Source organism: Rhopalosiphum maidis, chromosome 4, assembly GCF_003676215.2.
Source record: "Rhopalosiphum maidis isolate BTI-1 chromosome 4, ASM367621v3, whole genome shotgun sequence".
Classification (NCBI taxonomy): Eukaryota; Metazoa; Arthropoda; class Insecta; order Hemiptera; family Aphididae; genus Rhopalosiphum; species Rhopalosiphum maidis.
This window is the reverse complement of record NC_040880.1, coordinates 3,214,631-3,236,160: the sequence shown is the minus strand read 5'-3', so window position 1 is coordinate 3,236,160 and position 21,530 is coordinate 3,214,631.

Below are 21,530 nucleotides of genomic sequence, written 5' to 3'. Positions count from 1 at the left end.
TATTAGGATTTTCTCAGAAAATAATAGGGTTGCCTTTTTTTTTCTTTTTACTGCCCCGAAATATATTATCTGTAATGAAAATCCTGCAAACGATCGCAACAATAGCGAGTTTGACCTCCGTTCAAAATAGCTACACACTAATAAACAATATTAATATTAATAGGTAAATATTTTACAATTCAATCGAACTATAGACACGTACAGCTTATTTTCCGTGGCCCCGTAATAATTATATTATATTTATGACATAATATAATATGCTCAGAAAACAGCATTTTTTTTTTTTTTATTAAATACGATGCGATGAATAAAAAAAATATAGTAATATTTAACTTAAGTATTGGCCGGTGAACTCGCTCCGATGACGTGTAGTGGGTTTAGAGTGCGCTTCGTCAATTTGCGGATAATATAACATATTGTACAATTTGATTTCAACGATAAAAAATTTTAATAAAAGGACGATTGGCGATATAAAACGATTTTTACACTATTGTTATTCGATAGCATTTTTTTAATTAGGTAAGTTGAAACATTTTTTGCTAAAACATCATACATAGTATTTATAAGTTAATATAACTATATATTAAATAAAAAGATTTGATAAGGTTCATGAAGTTCATAGTATCAATTGTTTTAAATTAGTATAAATGTTTTGAAAAATTCACTGTGTATGATGATTCAAAAAATCAAATATTTTGCGTAATAGTTAGCAAACAACATCTAGTCTGGATTTTTTTAAATTACAACAAAATAACTAATTATAGAATTGAATATCCAATATAATCGAAATGTTGTTAATTGAACAAATTATTGGAACCTTGTATTTAGTTTTCAAGTTGTGTACCGATACCAACAATTTCATTAATAATTATTTAATCAATAAATTCTTGCATAATTTTTAATGAGAACCAACGTACCCGAATATATAAAATTATAAAAATTAAAATTAAAAATATTAAAATTAGATATATGTAATTATTTTAAATTTACAGAAAAATTTTTCTATATCCGTTAAAATCAATTAATAAACAATTTTCGTGTTAGAATAATTATTCACATGAATCCGATTTCATAAATTACTATTCTGCGCAATATGCATGAAGTACTCTTCTAAAAAAAAAATAAATACATATTATATTATAACGCATAAACTAATTTGTGGGTGCGTGGCGCGTACCCATTGCTGTGTTGCGATATGATAATATCGTCCTCGCACATCTTACAACAGAAATATTGTACGTACTGTTACTATTAATGTCATTGCGGTCGGACGGCGCAAAGATTAATTAAAAAAATATCAACATCTATTACGACAATATTTATTTTATTATAAATCGACTGTTGAACTCGCGTTTCTCCTCCGTCAGTACGCGCGGTTCGTCGTTATTATTCTGTACTCTCCAAAACCTTGTGCGCACTGTTCTGTTGCGTTGGGTATTGAGATACTCTCGAAGGAAGTCCTGTGAACTGCAACAGCATATTGTTTATTATACTATATATTATTATGATTATGATTATTGATTCGTAATTTTTCTCGCGCATTGCGAACACACCAAGGTGACAATAACCAGCAGCAGAATCCATTCCGATTGACTGGTCGTCGACGGTTTTCCATTACAACACACAAGTTCGGAAAATTATCGTGACATATATAGGACGGTATCCGAGTTGAGTTAATATTATATTATAATAATATCGACATGTAAAGCTACAACGAGGTGTGATTCGAACGGTTGACGAACTTAGCTGATATGTTTATTTTGCGGTGTTATAATTTGTCATTGACGTGGTATAATAATAATAATAATAATACTATCACTTATCAGAACGTTTATTGTCACTTACCGTCATTTTATGCAATACAAATGCGCAACGTTTTACGATAATATAGTATATATATACATATAGATGTAAATATGTAATGTCATTATTGCAGGTCGAGTCGGGACAACTACAGTGACAAAATAATAAACGCACGCGCCGCTCTAATAGTTCGATACTACGCAGGTATACAGTAATAAATATTTTAATTAGTGCGCAAAATAAAAAAAAAAAACAATATTTGTTTTGTTTTTTTTTTTTTTTTTAATCACAATATTGTAATGCAATATTTGTGACGGTAAACAGGATGGGATTTTGAAATTGAACACACCATATTTAATTTACATATATTTATAGTGGTTGCTAGAAAACAGCCGTGGGTTATCATTAAAATGTAAATGTTAGCAGAAAAATTGCAAAACCCGAGTGTGTCTCTCGACGGAAATGAAGTGCACCCCGCGATACCGTCATCAAGTAACACAAAAAAAAAAACTCACGGACACCACCACCAAAGTTTTCGCATTATTTATAAATACTTTGTTTTTCTTACTTATTTATTTTTTTTTTTTATAAAGAAAAAAAAACAATAATGATCAAAGTTTTTGTTTTTTAAGTGCCGGCTGGAGGTCATATTTATCTGTCTAAAAAAAATGTTCTTCTAAAAAAAAAAAATAAAAATCCTCACGGCGAAAACGATACGTTTCGGCCATTAGAAGGATAACAAAAAAAATAAATAAATAAATACCCTCCATAATATCCTAGTGTATTGTTTAAATATAGCTATCATCACAATAACACGTCTAAGACTGTACGGATGTGTGATAGTTAACAATGTCTATACGTCATATTGCTGTTGTAGACGACAATATATTTATATTTCAATGCTTTGATACTAAATTTATTACACTTTGATATTTTTATTGTGTTTTAAATTCTATTTATGTGTTAAGTATTAAGGTAGGCTTGTATAGGATTAGTTTAGTGGGAAAACAAAAATGCATAACATTAATTTGTAGGTATTAAACACATTAAAGCCATTTAACGAACGAGAACCGATTGTATCTTTATTCGAAATTAAGGTAACCGGTAAGTATACCCATTTTGATCTGTGTTGGATATTAATCATTCTACACACACACACATATTCATACATAAAAAAATACGATTATGCGGATTAGTTTTAATTACTCGATGTCTCGATTGGTATTATTCAAATGTATGCGTGAACTAAGAGTCGAACAGTGTCACAGATGACGCGTCGAGGTTTTCTCACTAAAAATCGATAGCTCTATAGGGTTGTTTTGCATTTAAATAATCAGTACGGACAGAACAGTAAAACGAACGGGTGTGTATATAAAAAAAAAAATCTCCCGTCCCCGCCGTATTAAAGTATAATCTGGACGTTTTGTGATTGAGCTCTGAACGACTTGGCGCTGTGATGTTTTTAGAGTTATGGTGTATTTATCACGTGTCGTTGGGTTACAAACCGTATCATTTCGACGTCTCAAACTCGCAACCTAGCAGATATATTCCCATCACGGAAATAGGTAAAAAAAAAAAATAAATAAACATTCGCCACGTGAAAAGAAATAAAGTCGAAACTTTTATTCCGTATCACACACACACTCACACACACACACACACACACATGTAATATATTTTCGTGTCCCGGAAATATAAAAACTAATTCTATATATCAGATATATAACTATAGGACACGCGTGTTAAACGTGTATATCGTATTCCCACGTGTTTTAGTTGTGCGCTCAGAGCACAGCACATTATTATGTGGATACCACGATTCTCGTATAATCCTTGGTCCGTTTTGAATAATTACAACCCGTTTAGGCCGAAGTCCGATTATATTTCGTGGGCGTCAGAAACGAGCGGTCTAAGCATAATATACAATATTATCTGTTCATAATGACTTTGGTGAGATGAGCATTCAGTTGCAAAATTATTTCGGTATGCATTTTGTAGTGCTCCTTCTTCAGGGTAATATATATATTTAGCGTAATGACATTGTTTGGTGGTGGGAGGGGGAGGAGAACATGCAACAATACTAATAACACCACTTAAAATGCATTAGTAATTTAGTACGTATACTGCGTATTGCGTATTATATTATTTAATATCTATTCACTAGAACTAGGGACTTCATGCCCTAAAAAACCTTAAAATATGCAAGCATTTATGCCCCGAAGAATCACTAATTATGTTATTAAAATATACATTTAAAAAAAGTATATTTGTAATAAATAATAATAATATTTGAAGATATGATACATAAATAGATATAAACTTGATTAATTATTTTCCTTTTTTCAGACTTGTTTTCATCTTACATTGAATTTTTTATAAAAAATAACTTAAATTGAATACATTTGTATATTTTTAATATAGTACTAATTACCTAGAGCATTACATTAATACATTGAAATATTAGATATTTTCTTAAGTTGGAAATTAAAAACTTACTCATTCATGTAAATAATAATATTGTCAAATATGCATTTATAAGATGAAAAATGATCAAAATATGTAACTATACATTTCAAATATAAACTCGTATTACTAAGAAACAAATTTCTATATTACTTAGCTATGTTTTTAATGGTTATTTAAAAACATGCAAACTCCTAGAAGTCTCGAGCACTACTGGTTAGTAGGTTACCAACTAATATGATAATGATAAAGAAAAAAATCGGTATTTTATACGATTTTTATCATTTAAAACGCTAGATTTCCGCTAATGGCTCATTGTCGTAGACTCGTCTATACAAGCAAATCCATGGCGACAAGTCGTACTAGCTGACACGAAAACACTGCGCGCTGTACTAAAATAATTTATAAGCGAGCTGCTGTAGGGGTTACCACTGTATACCAGGTAAATCCGCCCACTCGTTAATAGTTGGTCTACTAATGGATTAGTCGAGTTTCGTGCTAAATCTTTTGTATATATTATACCGCGACAGCCACCGACAGCACATTAAGAAAATTTCCGAGATTGGAATTGGGATAATCAAATACGACGTATGTATTTTTTCCCATTGCAGCGTGTACACTTTTAATCTGATACATTTCTTACGTGAAATCTAAACAGACCGGAAATAAAATGCTGACAAACAAACAACAACAACAATAATAATAATGATAATAATAATAATAATGTAGTTATATACGCGAGATTACTTATCCAGTAAAAATACATAAATTAAAATACTATTCCCGTAGCGTTCTGTACAAGTTTGATAATTTCTACCACTTTTTACGTCGAAAAAATGTGTAGATTTACCCGTGCGGTTTTCGTCCATTTGCTAAATTACTTTATTAGGTAACTACTTGCTGGAGTTTGGGACTATAGCACTAGAAACTTTCAAATAGATTCTGATTATGAAAACCAACAAAAAAAAAAAGTTTGGAAATATATTTTAATTTCACAATCAATTTATTCATATTTACGTCATATATGATAGGTTATCTTTTTAATCAGTTAAAATTTAATTTTCGGTAATTTATTCGCGAATAATACGGGTAAATGTAAAAATAAAGTTAATTTTACCTTAATATTGCAAGATTTTTGCAAAAACCTCGAAAATACGCAAAACAAAATTTGATACCATAGAGTTGTATAAATTATAATTGTATACTCTGCTGTGTTTTACTATATAGGACCAGACATGGATAACAATACTATGTATTTGAATGTTTTGGATTTACTTAAATTGGCTTATACTTAATAATTTAGTGTGGTCTATCGTAATAATAACGTGGTTTCCTCCGCATACCGAGCTCTTAAAGTTCTCGATTATATTTTAGGCCTCACGCGTGAGACATGTTGTTTTATTAAATAATTGACGTCTCCCGCACGCACTTTTTCATATTTCATCGTACTTAACTGTTCACGAGCCGCAACCGAGCGTGAATTTGTGTCTTATACCGATGACGGTTACCCTTAAGTGTGCATCATACAACACGCACCACTACGTCAATTAGTATAATTCTTTCTACTGCACATACATCCGTCTCGATCGTAATGACTAGCGAACGTGTATTTTTCTAACTCGTTATAGGGCTTAGTACATTATTATATTTTTTTTTTAATGGTTCCTACTCAATAAGTATGTTTACCAGTCAATTATTATTATTATTATTATTATGCTTACGACGTTTATTGTTCGCTAACATGTTATATTATAGGCGTCGTGTAAACGGTCGGGTCCTGCGTCAAACCTTCAACATCTCGCGAAAAGTCGTTGCACGTACACGTTTTTCAATTGGCCCGAAAAGAAAATTGTTTTAGACATGCGTCAAAAGTCGAATACGAGCTGGCTTTCCGCACGTCGTGTGTCTTAGCGCGCGCGCACTTGTCATTATATGACGTATAAAATATGATACGATATACAGCTGTTATACTTACGCCACTGTATAAGACTTTCGCGTGCTCTGCTTGCGAAAACAGGTTGCCGGATATTACGATGACTTGCTAGCTTTTGATAAATTTCTCTCTGTAATCAAAATATGAATACCAAAGATCGAAACACGATTTAATCATCATAGAACAACAAGGCGTCTTAACCAAGTGGTATATAATATCAATATTATAGTGTAATTATAAACTATTTTATTATAACTTCTATTTAATATTAATGTGCTATGTGCATAACGTACATATATAATATGAAGTAAAGATTTAGTGATATTTGTAGGAAGACCTCATTATTTTAAAATACGAAGATTTAAAGACAATAAAATAGTTATGGATCGATCAACGTTGTTTTAAATATTTTTTTGTGATTGTCATACAAACATTACCTACCTGCTGTAAAATAAATAACAACGAACGAGGGGAAAAAAATAAATAATGAAAGCTAATAATGATTGAATATAATATTTTTATAACAGTAAAAAATAAAAATTGTAATCAAATATTAAATTTTTATACAGTGGTACTATTTTAATTCCTAGAACATACAGGTTGTTAATAGATAAAACTGCAAAAACAGAATAGAATAAAATTTAATTTAAAAATATTACGATTCGAACCATCACAATAAATGCGGATCCCTCCTTTCTACTTTAAGTTCTCACTGTATAATATTCTATATTTCTTCTTTGTTATAATATAACTACTAACTATCTTAAATGTAAATTAAAATGTAAACTGTACAATATGTCTTATAAAAATGGGTCCATCCCGTATAATAAAATAAAATAAAATGTAATATGCTGTAAAATAATATTATTCGTTAAACCGTGAAATATGAAAACGATTTTTTAGCAGGGGCGCTTATTCTATATTAAGCAGTTGTAACTTATGATTATACTTGAAGCATGAGATAAAAATATTTTCTTATCTTTGTATAAATGCGTAGTTGTTGACGATGTATCTGGGTTAAACATATAATGCGTAAATATGTGAAGATTATTTCGACGCGTGTGATTTTCAATGCACTTATAGAGGTATTATACGACGTCTACACTAAATTATATTATTACGTGTATTAGCTTAGGTATTAGAATATCTAAAAATCTTATAATAAAAAATAAACAACGTAAAATCTAAAAATCCCAAAACCGTTAAGTCGAAATTGGAGAAATCAGTTCTTGATAGAAAATTTTTTACGCGTCTTTTAACGACACAATAACCTATACGAATGCATAATAAAAGCCAAAATATGGTTATTCTTTTCTTTTCCAAACGCACGCACACACACATACACACTTACACACACAATGTGTACAGTGTACTGTAAATTTCAATTCTAATCAAATAAAGAGAATATATTATAATTTATTTACGTGTTATGCGTTTGTTCAGTTCAAATTGTAATTCAATGACAATCCAATAAGCATTATTATAGTTTTGACTTAATAACCTGTTTACTGGTACAATCATATAACTTTAAATTTATATTAAAAACGTCAATCCCTAAACTAATAGCAGGTTGTATTATTTAATAAGTATTTATAATATATTCACATAAATATACAACGGACAGGTAGTCTACTCGATCCGATTGTATAAAATAATAATATTTCGGCGACTTATATGATATTATGTGTGCGATCACACTATTGGCGATATAGAGCTGAAATGAATTACGTAAAGTGCCGTACAGAATTGTCGATATTTTTTCGTGTCGGTATTATTACAGCAATAGTTATTTCTTTATATCCTATAACGGGAACGAAACACTGAAAAGGGTTGAAAATTCTACACTCCAATGATTTAGAATCACAAATAAAAATAAATGTGCCATACGATATATGTGGGCGTGTATATTGTTTTAGTTTTGTTTACTGCTTTAGCGAATATTTACTTATTTCTATTGAGTTTTCATTTTATGCATGGATTGGTCGGACTGAAATAGCAAAAGGCCACGTACGCGTAAAATGTACGTATATACACTTATAAAACGTATCATAATATTATATATAATATGCTATAATAACATTGATTTACGTTCAAATAATATTAATTCTTCACATACCATATAATTTTTCGGACTATAAGAAGCAGCTTTAAGAAATAATTGTTATTTATTGATTATATAGCTAAATTCGTTATCTAATAACTTCAGTCGTACACGCATCGTTTAAATTTTAAGCATTTACAATATATTTATATGTTTTAGATATTGTTGTGCTGATTTACAGTTACACAATCGAGAAGTGACCACTTCCTATAAGAATGCGTCGTCTCGTAAGATTATTACTTGGTACTTTTTAACGTGTAAACTGTGTTTTATGATGGTTAGAGTGTAAAAATATGTGCGGGCTATATAATATTTTTATATTTATTTAATTTATTCTTCAAGAAAATAATTGGGCTCCACCTACCATGTTTCGTATTTTTTTTATTTTTTTATAAAAACCAGGCATAACTTCGAAACATAAACATTGTTATTAACTGTTATCGTAAATCGTAATACATTGCAAGGTTGGTGTATCAATAGTAGGACACTAATTATCACCACATGTACAGTGTTGAGTGAAAGATCGATTGAATATTGATCAACTGACAAGGTAATATTGAAATTACTTCATATTATCTTCATGTGATATATTTAATGTGATTGGTGACTAAGAAAAATGAAAAAGCAAAATCAGATAACTGAAAAAATACAATAGGTATTGAATTAATTTGGTATCGATAACAATAATGTCGTGAATGACTAAGTGAATGATGGTTAATAAATATGAAAATAATATTATATTTTTACAAAAGAGGTTAAAACAGGTTAGTTAATTTATCTTATTTACATGCATAGAATATAATAAAAAATATCACCGTATACAAGAATGATTTAAGGATTTTAACTGTGTAGCTTTGTCAAGAGATTTTATTAATATTTTGATCATTTTGAAAGTATAATTAGCAAATGTTAACAATGTAATTAAAATGAATGAGAATGGTGAGAAGTTTTAGCTATTATATGTGTGAAAAACGGAGAAAACGGTTATGTTAGTGTATTGTCATTATATGTAAAACGTATTTAATAATAAAATATTAAATTTTAAATTTATAAATCATACAATATGATATTGAATATAAATACAATTGTTATAGTTGACTATCGAAATGTGATCTACAAATGCTTTCTTGACATTTTAATTACTCATATGTTAATTTGTTTGTATCCGTATATTTTATTAGCTACAATATTTTCTAGATCTTTGAAAATTTAGCTCTCTTTTTTTTAGGATTTGCAAATAATATTTAATAGATGTATTTATTTAGTTGATAATTGATCATATTTAAATTTAACTAACACATAATATATTATAATGAATATAAAAAATGAATACTACAATATTTCTTTTTTTTTTTTATAACGAACTAATTACTTTTACGATTAATAGAAATAACTCAGTTCTAAAGTTAAAAGTTTTGCAAATACAACCTTTTGATACTAAACTATAACATTATTTGAAATGCTATGAAACTTTCCCGTACAAAACTAAAATAAGATGGAATCTATTTAGTATTTCTGTATAATATCTTCATAAGTTTTTATCAAATGAGTTAATTTGGTGCTTAAAATATGCTTTCGAGGAAAACAAAATAATAAAGTTGAAATTGCGTTTAAAACATTAAGTTTTCAATTTTCAAACACTTGGTTTTAATTTTTTCCACAAAAAAAAAGTTAAATTCAAAGTCTCTAATCAAGTCTGTATTCAAAATTGAACGAAAGTAGACTGTATTATTACAATTATTCTTTTAAAAACATTTGTCACTTTATATCATTACATTTCTAAAAACAATACGTATACTCTTTGCAAATAAGTAAATATACTTTTTAAACGCATAGTGATAACAGATAGGTACCTATAGATATAGTTATTGTTTAACATCTGTTTAATACATTTCACAATTTTATCAATTTATAGTAATATAGTATTTATATGAAACTATAAGTAATATGTGCCTAATGGCTCTAATTCCATTGAATAATAATATTCGTTTGAACTTTAAGCTCAAACCTAACGGATTTGTAATAATTAAACTAATTATTTATTTATGTATAATATAATATAATATAATTATTATAATGATAAAGTAAGTGGTGGTCGGTATATAGTGTAATTCAATTAAACTATATAATATTGATCAATGGATGATCAAATGTGCTGATTAAACCAATTATGTAAGATATAGTAGAATTTCGTCGATTCATTGGCCTGTATTCGTCTTGTGGTTTTATGAATCTCTTAAAATTATTATTTCCTCAAGAAGTAGCCGGATCTTACGTGTTAATTTAATCTTATGTAGCTTAATATTTTTTATATTTTTATGTGAAAAAATTCCAAGGACAATAATTGTGTATGCATCTTGTAAACAATCTATTAATTGTATACTTGTGAAATGTGTATTTTATTTATAAATTATGTATATCACCAATGGCATTTTAAATAATAAAAAAAAAAAATCTGCCAATAAACGTCATACGCGTACGATTAAATATACGGGATAATATCCGTGTATAAAACGCCGTTTTATTGCAAGTCTTGCCATTAGCGTAGATTATTGTACATCACAAACTTAAATATATAACGGAAAATTATATTATTCACCAACATTATTTATGGCGGCTATACTCGGTTAGTAAACATACACTATTGTCAATTGTTCGTAACCGTATACCACGTCGTATGAAGTAATTAAACAGTCCTGCATTGCGTATAATTGCACCACAGAACATTATGTATTCCACACGTGCATAAATGTGTCGTAGCATTAAGGGTACTTCCAATACAATTTCGACCGCGTAAAAAAAGTATTTAAAACGAAATATTTGTTTTATGTTTTAATAAAAAATTAATATTTTATGATTTATTTATACTACAATATGGCAATACAATAGGTAAAAATGTTTTTTACCGAAAACGTCAGTTAATTTTTAAAAAACTTACATTAATTCAAAGAAAGTTTAAATACCTCTTTTGAACATTTTTTGTGTATAGAAAATAATAATATACATAATTGTAAAACTTTAACTTTTACGATTAATATTTTTGAAATTCTAAAAAAATTATTATTTTTCGTTAAAATTAAATCTTTAAATATGTATAAAAATAATTGTTTTTAGGTGTATTGTTTATTCAATATTTTTAAATTTCTATACCGAAAACTTACTTATGATGAACTTTGTATTAAATATCCAAGCTTTTTCAAGAGAAAAAATGTTTGTATCAACGTTTATAGAAAAAAATAAACCAAAAATGATAATTGAAAATTGCAAGTATTTATTTCAGTTATGTCGAAAAATAAATAAATATTCATTAAAAACGGGATATTTTTCCTCAATTTATTCTTAGTTTTTTTTTTTTTTTGATTAATTCGTAAATACGTGTTCTTATTTTTTCAATAACTGTTTTTCATTATTTCCCATACTTAATTTCTTTTTTATTTCCCCCACCAATAAAAAGAAACTCTTCCCGAAAGATTATATCAGACACACATAAATGTAATATAAGTAAATCAATAAATTTATTGTTCCATAATTTATAAATTTTAATATCGAAAGAAATCCTATATCTTCTCAATTTTATTATAATAGAAAAAGATTGATTATAATATAATGATGTCAGATACACATCATTATAAATCAATATATTGATCGCTCCGATTAAAATTTTAGAATTAAATACCAAATAAACCCTAAATAATATAATAAAATAATGTTTGTTGTATAGTTAGTATGTAGCATGTATTCAATAATAAATATCGAAACTGCGCGATAGACGTGTGCACACTTTAATAGTATATTTGATAGTATGATAGTATAGGTATGATAGATTAGACTATTATATTATTATATGTTATGGCCACGTGTGAGATATTTTTGTTATGAATTTTTTTCGTAAGTTTAGATTCCAAAAAGAACGAATTGAGAAGTGCGTGATCATCGGACAATGACTGATTATATTTAAATAGTAGTGCATTTGCTTAAATATATTCCTAGGGGTGGTTAGTATACTTAGTACCCATTGATTACTTAAGATAAAAAAAAATCATCATAATGTAAAGTAAACATATTCGTGTCGGAAGTAAGTACATAATGTAAATAAAGGGTATACTTGACAAGCATCGTGTCAAACATCACGAAAGCGCAATGCAATACAAGGGTAAATATTAAAATATTGATCGATAAGGTAGTGGGTTCCGACCGCAAAAAAAACTACGATTTTTATGATGTGAATTTCCAATTTTGTCATCTGTTTGACGACCAAATGTCATAGAATTGTCTTTTATGAGAGACTATAAAAACTATGAAAATTGTGTTGCTTTTGTACTTTTGGGACGTTATGTTTTCACAAATATTTACATAGACATATAATAAGCTGTCAACTTATTGGAATTTTTTTAATTCCTAAAATCTTTAAAGTATTAATACAAAAATGCAATAAATGTAATATTTGGTGAATTAAAATAATCGTCAAATTTGTTCTCCAATAATATTTGGCATTGGCTTAAAAATATAATAAAATATCGAGAGTTCAGACTGAGAAAAAGTCGTCGGTAAAGGTCATAAGCTGAGAATGTCTCATTGTATATATTTATACATATAAAGTGCCTCAATTACTAGTGTTTTATTGACATAATATATAGAGCATAATATACAAAAAACACACCATTCATTCATGTTTAATCGATATTTAAGTATCACTGTAACCACTGAATTCACTTAGCTTATACAATAAACAATATGCCACCATTACAAATTTGACACCATCCGTATTGATTATTTATTTTGCTTGAGTTGAAATAGTCCATTTACATTAAGGGAGTATAATTTAATAGTTTAATATATTTGAATATTATTAGGTTATTAATCTAAAAGCACCTACCTAATTAACCAACAAATTTGAATCCTTATGATAATTGTTTTGTCAAAAATGTATTTTTCATACTCGGGATATTTTTTTTTGGTACACTTAACACATTGTTAACTTTAAAAAATATAATGATAGAATTGAAAAATTTTTTTTTTTTTTTAATGTCAACATCATTGTCTATAAAATTGTTAACTATAATTCATTCCAAGTAAAAAATAAAAACAAACTTTAAGAATTTAAAATCATTGCATTATAGTTTATATGATTTTTGATCCTAGACTAGTTAGTATTAAATTACATAAGACAATTTGTTTAAAGGTTAAAATACATATAAATTGAATTTCGAACGAATAGATAATTTCTATCGAGTGTTTAAAGTTGTGACCAGCCAAGTACGGACCAATATTTTTCGGGCTACGGTGTGCCACTCTGCTCCGCTAATTAAACATTCAAATATTTAACCGTAGTTAGTTACTCGTTTAATTTTGTATTTTTTGTGTATCAAACTTCTCAGAAAACAATCTGCTCCGGAATTTGAAATTATAAATGTATACAGTCATTCATAAAAATAAAAACTTAATAAATAGTAAACAATATTTGTTTTTCTTTTTATCAATCTTATTTTGCGATGACTTCAAATTATATAAAACAAAAAATTTTCAAAAACGTTAACACTTTTCCAGAGAACTATTACTTTTATCTTTTAAAATAATCACCTGTATAGTATACACCTACCTATTATACATAAATGTTATTATTGGACCCCCCCCCCCGTCAAACCGATCTGAATCCGTTTATATTGCGAACCGATAATGGCGATAATGTATCAAAAATTATATAATAACGCGGTCGTCGTTAAATTCCACGTTCGGGTAAGCTTTTACAGAAACACTGACGCTTACTGTATTGTATCGCAGTATGTAAAATACACGCTGTTATTGTTCCGCTCATTAACGCCCAGTCGTCCGTTGCAGGTGACATGACCATTAACAATAAAACCGATAATTATTGCTGTAGTTGCGTTGGACGTGCGTCGTGCGCATTTTCATTTAAACAAAACGTATCGAACAATAATCGAATTGAGTCGCATATAATAGTTTATAATTAGATTTTGGATTTAAATGTAAAATGCATTTTTAGGGGGTACTCTAGCTATTGGACAATACGTTTTAAGTAGACGCGATTCGTTTTATGTGATATTTACTTTAAAAATGAACTTATATTTCGAATTTTTCGATATTTTTTTCCATTTCAAAGTGTTTTTGAGGCATTTTATAAATTGTTAACGCATATATTATTATATACTGATAAATAAATTGTACGAGATTTTAGTTTAAATTAAGAAATTCAAAATATTATATCAAAACAATACATGTACAGTATTTATAATATTTGCTTTAACAGTTATTATATATTTTTAATCGATACATAAATTGTTTTTATATTATTGTTAGCTAAGATAAAGAAAGTTTAAAAATACCGAAAGTTAAACCATCGTTTTCTTATCGCTTGTGTTATCGCATGCCCATAAAAAAAATGTTGATAATTTTTATTTAAGGACTTTAAAAATATATTTTAAGGATATTTTTAGTTATTTTGTAAAGCATGTTTGGGTATTTCTAAAGGCATTTAAATCTGGGGATTATTTATGGGAGTTCGTAATTATTTGCACCAAAATAAAGATATTTAATTTACACCATTGCAGATAGCCGAAAATAGTGAGTGTAATTTGCACCAAAATGAATATGTATTAGTAATGAGTATTATCGAAAAGTCCATACTATCGAATAGTAATTTTTATAAAAATACAATTTTTTTTCTAGCACAAAAATACATACTAAATTATAGTTTTGGCTAAAATAATATAATAATTATAATATTATATAATATGTTTGTCGTGTATTATTATTATTATTGTTATGTATAAGGTATAGATTTTGATTTTGGTGCAAGTTATCAATGTAGTTTGAAAATGTTGATGCAAATCACACATGTTGTAAATATTTAGGGTCCATTATGGTGTAAATCGACTACTACACCCCTATTTATAATATATTTTCGAGTCCCTGGTTATTATGAAATATTAGTTTTTACTATTATTATTACAACTCCATAACGTCACTTACTCTAACTACACATATCTGTTAGAGTATTAAACTCGATGATATCGATTTAATTGATTTTAAATAATTTAATTAAAAATATTTTATGTTCAGATACACTTATTAACCATTGTATATTCGTATCTCAGAATCTCAGACGTGCTCCAAGCACTTAAACGGACAAGCTCACGCAGTACATCAATACAAATGATAATGTTTCTGAAGTGGTATGACTTAAACACATAATATTATATTAATATATGTGTCTTATAAGTATATACACTTATACCGTCTGTGGTACCATCAGAAAATTAATGTAGCACTATGTCATCGTTTATTGTGCAGTAATCACGATTTTCGTACAAACACTAATGTAATAATTTAATACGGTATATAGATTTGACTCAAAATATGTTTAGAGGCTTGACCGTAAATGAGCATCATAATATGTGATAGCGATTTGTCTAACATTTTGTTTTAACTCAATTATCTCAAAATACGAGTTATCTTCTACACTGATGATCCGATGACACGATATACCTACATAAAAATATCATAATTTACGAGTATAAGAGTAGAGCTCAATATCTTATATACGAGCCCGTGAACAGTCTACCACTTTTCATCCCTGACACACGTTCGCTTTTAAAACGAAAAAACAAGTAATCGATCGCGGCGTGGAAAATAAATACCGATTTGCAACTTAGATAGTAATGTAGTATTATAAGACGTAATCCCTTTATTGTCCTCCGGGTATTTTCTGGTAGGTATACATAATTCGATGTACCTTATTTTATTATGTCGTCCGCAATAACAATTATTTTTAAAGATGTTTGCAATAAAAAATTATTATTATTTCGCTGACGATCCATATTATACGGCTTTGAGGACAACTTTTCCTATTTTTCCTATAAGCGCGTCGTAGTAATTTATTAATTAATTTTGCCGAGTTGATTTATATTGGGTACATACGTATATATACCTACTCATCAGAATACACCTACGTTTATTGCATCTCATTATCGTTGCATTTTTCAAATAACTTTGTTTCCCAGAAATTCTAGACTTAATCAACGCATTCTCCAAAGGGGAGGAAAATATATTAATATAGTTTTTTGTCCCCCGAGAATTCAGCTTTTTTTAATACAATGGACATTTTATTCGAACAAAATTTATGACTAAAAATATATCATATTTTGTTTTATTATATAATATATTTGAACTAAAACTAATAAGTGCGAGTTCGAGTTGTGAAATTGTTGCTGTGACTTTCTCCAAATATGTGTCGGTAAAATCAATATATTACGTTAATTTTGTTAAGTTTGTTATTAAAAAAATTATTATTTAATAGCGTTCTAGAACGTTTAATGTGTTATTAGTTATTATTAAGTTTTACTGAATTCAACAATTGTCAAAACTTTTATGACCACCGAGAGAAATATTCTCTTGTCAAAGTCTAACCATCTGTTGTACTTTTGGTTTTTAAAATAACAGTGATTGTTAAAGCTACATATTTTTTCATTTACAGCAAAGAAAAGCAAAAAAAAAAAAAATACACATTCTACGCTTATAAAATATGATTACAGTGATATTATCGATGAAATAATATTCACACAGAAAAAACAAAATCTATTGTTTGCTATTTTATTTTTTAATTTAAGACGGTATGTAATGTATTATGAATTATATATGTAAAATAATAGAATAATCACATTTTTGTATTACTTACAATTATTTTTCGTGACAAATATAGTTTTCAGTCAGCGGTCATCTAACGATATAAAAACAACGAAATGTACAAAAACGCAAAAACAAAAATAGAGAAAATGCATTAATTATTTTAATGTTACGTTTATTATAAATATAAATCATAATACAAGTGTTACAGTGTTACATAATAGTAAAGAAGATATTCATACTAAATAAACTGTATACGATTTTAGAAAAACTATTGCGTAGAAAACTATAAAATACATTTATCACACTCGTAAGCATATATTTAATTTATGTGATGTGCAGCGTTATCGAGCAACGAATAAACTATATTTTCATTTCGTTAACATTATGCTAACTTTTTTCTTAAAAAACTATTATACTCCACAATTAAACCAAATTAAAAAAAAATTAAATTAAATACTTATCTAATTTTGTAATTTATAAAATAATTATGAATGATAAAAATACGTACACTTGTTTTCTCTTTTAGTAATAATTACAATATTAATGTAGTTAGTACTAACCACTATTATAATAGTAAACCCTTCAACATTATTATAATACGGACGCTTATAGTACCTATCTATTATCAAAATATGATAATCAATTGTTGCTGCAGTAATACCGATTAATTATCCACATTACCAATATATATATATATATTGTTATTAGGTATACATATAAATAATAATGTGGTCGGATATACTTCAGCGCTATTCTAATAACAATTATTGCTATATCATTATATCGCAATCGTATATTATCGTAAATATAGTTATTAATCGATATGCTATCCGAATTTCAATCATTGTTTTTTGAAGCAAATCTTGCAATAGAGGTCATGTTAAAAAATGTCGTGTGTCGACAAATTTAAAATTTAAACATACCTATGCACGCATTAATATACTACCATATTAAAAGGTATTTGTACAAAGTTCGATAGTTAATTAAATCGTTATTAGAGCGTTAATAGATCGTTTCGATAGATTCGCGTCATCGGTACCTGCCGGTGAATGACATCTGCATCGTTTATGGAATATAATATTATCAGAATATGTATATATCGCTAAAGAGGAGCCTCTGTCGGATCCAACAAATCTACATTAGATGACCATATCGGGGGGGTGCGTACGGATGCGGCGGTCACGTAAATATGGGTAGGTAGTACATCAAACAATTCGAAATGATTGATTTGGTGTATTGTTTTTGCATCAGCTGGCACAGTGATACGGCGGATTTCTGCATAATATTATCATTGAATTACATTTTTTTTTCTTACTCGGGCGGCACGCGTGCGCACTATTATTACCAGTTTTATCACGTCTGTATGATTTTACTCATAGTCGTTTCTGATGCCGTTAAACACGAAAAATATAAAACAAACAACGTATGTACAATCGTTTCAATATAATATTATAAATTGTTATTGTTTTGTATTTTCCTGCGAACTCGACTTTTGCTATTGAGTCGAACTCACGTTCCATAATAATATAATAATATGTAAGATCCCCCAAGAGGGTCTATTATAATAGTGAACGATATTATGTTTGTTTGTGTAATGCCTATACGCACGCCGTCCGAAACGTACTCATTTATACCTACATAGGTGATATCAAGTGAGTTTAAGTTTTGTTATTGATTTTCCATAAAGACAACATATCCTTTATGGGGGTACCTACTATTTATATATGGCGGGATAACAACTATACGTATGTGTATGTAACAGGTATATACGCATTACATGACGTGTGTGTGTGATGGCGATGTACATTCTAACTGTACGGTTAAATTTTTAAAATACAAATTGAAAAACCGCTCTTATGTTTCGTGATTTGATGTAGTGTTATTATGAAATTAGTTATTTAAAAGTTTTAATAATATTACGCCGACGAACTCGCTTAATATTCTATCATTCGGTTATACACGACTTATACAATGATCAGTAAAAGTCTATATAAAACAATTTATATATTCAGATGACAATAAAGATCCGAATATATCGTGTATACTATTTCACTCGTCACTGTGTGTTATTGTTTAAAGCGATAAAGCGATGCGAGCTCGTGTTTTATTAGTCAAATTATTATTGCGCGGTCGTTTATAATATAATCAATGACCGATTGATCGTTTTTGTAGCTCGATGAACAAACAGTTGAAAAACGACACAACGTTAATGACAGCCGTGAATCGATCATGCGAATAATAGGAATTAGATAAAAAAAAAACCTCCCAACAACACTGTGCAACGACAACATTGAAAGGTAAATTTTTTTTTGTTATTATTTTATTAATCTGGCAAATCGTTTGTTAATTACATTATCACGTTCGTTATATCTATAGCAAACGAGAGACCGATTAAAACCGTAGTTTAATTAATATTAAGGGGAAAACAATTATAATAACAATATGATCTGAACAAAAATAAAAACCTAATTAATAACGTGTCATACTAACAAGTAATTATTACGAATCGCGTGTTTACGGAGAAACAGCTGTGTATAAATTGGTTCTAGTACTCTTTTAACACTTGATCGTACCGATAATACTTTGTTCTCAGACTATATATTATCACGTTATAGCGACACACAATAATATAGCGAGTTATTAATTAATATATCTCGATATCGTATACAGGACTTATAAAATAAACATGTAATCAAATATTCTTCTGTCTGTGAAATGAATAAATTATGATCATAATAAAATTATGTTGCACTTGCGAACTCGAGTCGTCGAAAGTTTTCGATAAAAATCGCAATTAATTTTACGTTTGAAACAATCTTCAAGTTTTCGCTATGCAACAACAAAACAAAGTCAATCATAATATTATTATAAAACATACGAGTGAGTTGGGTAATTTAATAGCATCGGTATTAGGTCGTGGGTAGGAATACTTCTTGTTCGCTCTTATGCGCAGACATACACTATACTTATACTCTTTACAAATATTTATTTAAACAACAGTAATAAAAAATAATAAACAATTCAACAGTAAAAAAAAAAAATTTAAACAACTGATAGTAGTTATAATCCTAAGTAAAAAAAAATAATAATAAAAAAAAATACAGAAAAACAGCGGAGTAAATATGGTTGAAAAATAACAATAACAACAATAACAACAATGATTATAACCATAATAATAATAGTAATAATAACGATATAACAATACAAAAACTAAAACAATACTACTTGACCGGATAAGCTATAATATATTATATATTATTGTTATTATAGGCGTTTTATGGGCCGGGAACGATAATTTTTTTATTATTTCGTGTTATATTAAAATATATTATTATACCTGCAGTTACGGTGCGCGGACGTCGACACGACGGACGGCCGGGCGAATTCGAGACGTGTTTGTGCGCGTGTGAGAGCGAAAGAGAAAGAGCGGATAGGTCGGGAGGAAAATGTACTTATCGAATTTTTTTTATTCTTATTCTCGCTACTTTTACGTAACGGCTGTGTCGTCACGGATTTTTACCGACGGATTACGATATTATGTATTATATCACGTGGCTGCGGTGAGATGAAGTGTGCATATCTGTTACTTCCGGTTTGTCGTCGAGGACTGATAGAAAAATGCCATTACCGAAGGTGTATAGGTATGGTGACGGTCACGCGGAGACGCGCGCTTGTGGCGTTTGTCCGGACGGCGGGACGGACCGCGGACGAGGGGGTGCGCGACGGGACGACGGGAGGAATAGAGTTTATATATGGTGAGGAGGAGTAGGAGGACGGAGGGACATTGAACTCGTCAGACCGTATGATGTCGTGATCAATAGTAAGCGTCGGCGTCGTTGTAGACGTCGGCCGAGTCGTACAGGTTACCGTACTCGGGTTCGGCGTCGTCCACCTCGTAACCGGCGTGAGTGCCGCCGTCGTCGCCGTCGTCGTACGCCTCGACGCTGTCGTACTCGGACGCCTCGGCCTCGACGGCCAGCGGGTCGTACTTCTTCTTCTTGGTGCCGTCGTTGTTCAGCGAGTCGTACACGTACCGCTTGGTCGGCTTGCCGTCCTTCTCCTCGAAGTGCCAGGCCGAGTACTTGGGGTTGGACCGGCCGTTGTCGTCGTACGCGGTCGACTCGTGGTACGCGCCGTTGCCGCCGTCGCCCGCCTTGCTGCCGTACGACACCTGCGTGCCGAACCCGTAGCTGTCCGAGTCCTTGTCGCCGTACACGTCGTCCTCGTTGTAGCCCTTGTCGCCCTTGGACGAGCCGGTCCGCACGTAGCCGTCCATCAGCGCCGACTTGCCGGCCACCTTCTTCGACTCGGCCGGCACCGCGTCCACAGCGGCGGTCACCGCGTGGTGCGCGTCCGAACTGACGGCCGCCATGTCGCCGGCGACGGCGGCCGCGTCAACGGCGGCGGGCCCGGCGAGCGCGGCAGCCACCGCGACCAGCGCCGCGGCGACCGTCCAAAAGCGATGTCGCGGACGCATTGACAGGACTAGTGAGTTGTACATGATGACGGCGGCGCTGCGGTACGAAGCGATATGAGCCGGTTGACGGTTGGCGGCCGGTTAAATAACGAAAACGGGCCGGCGCC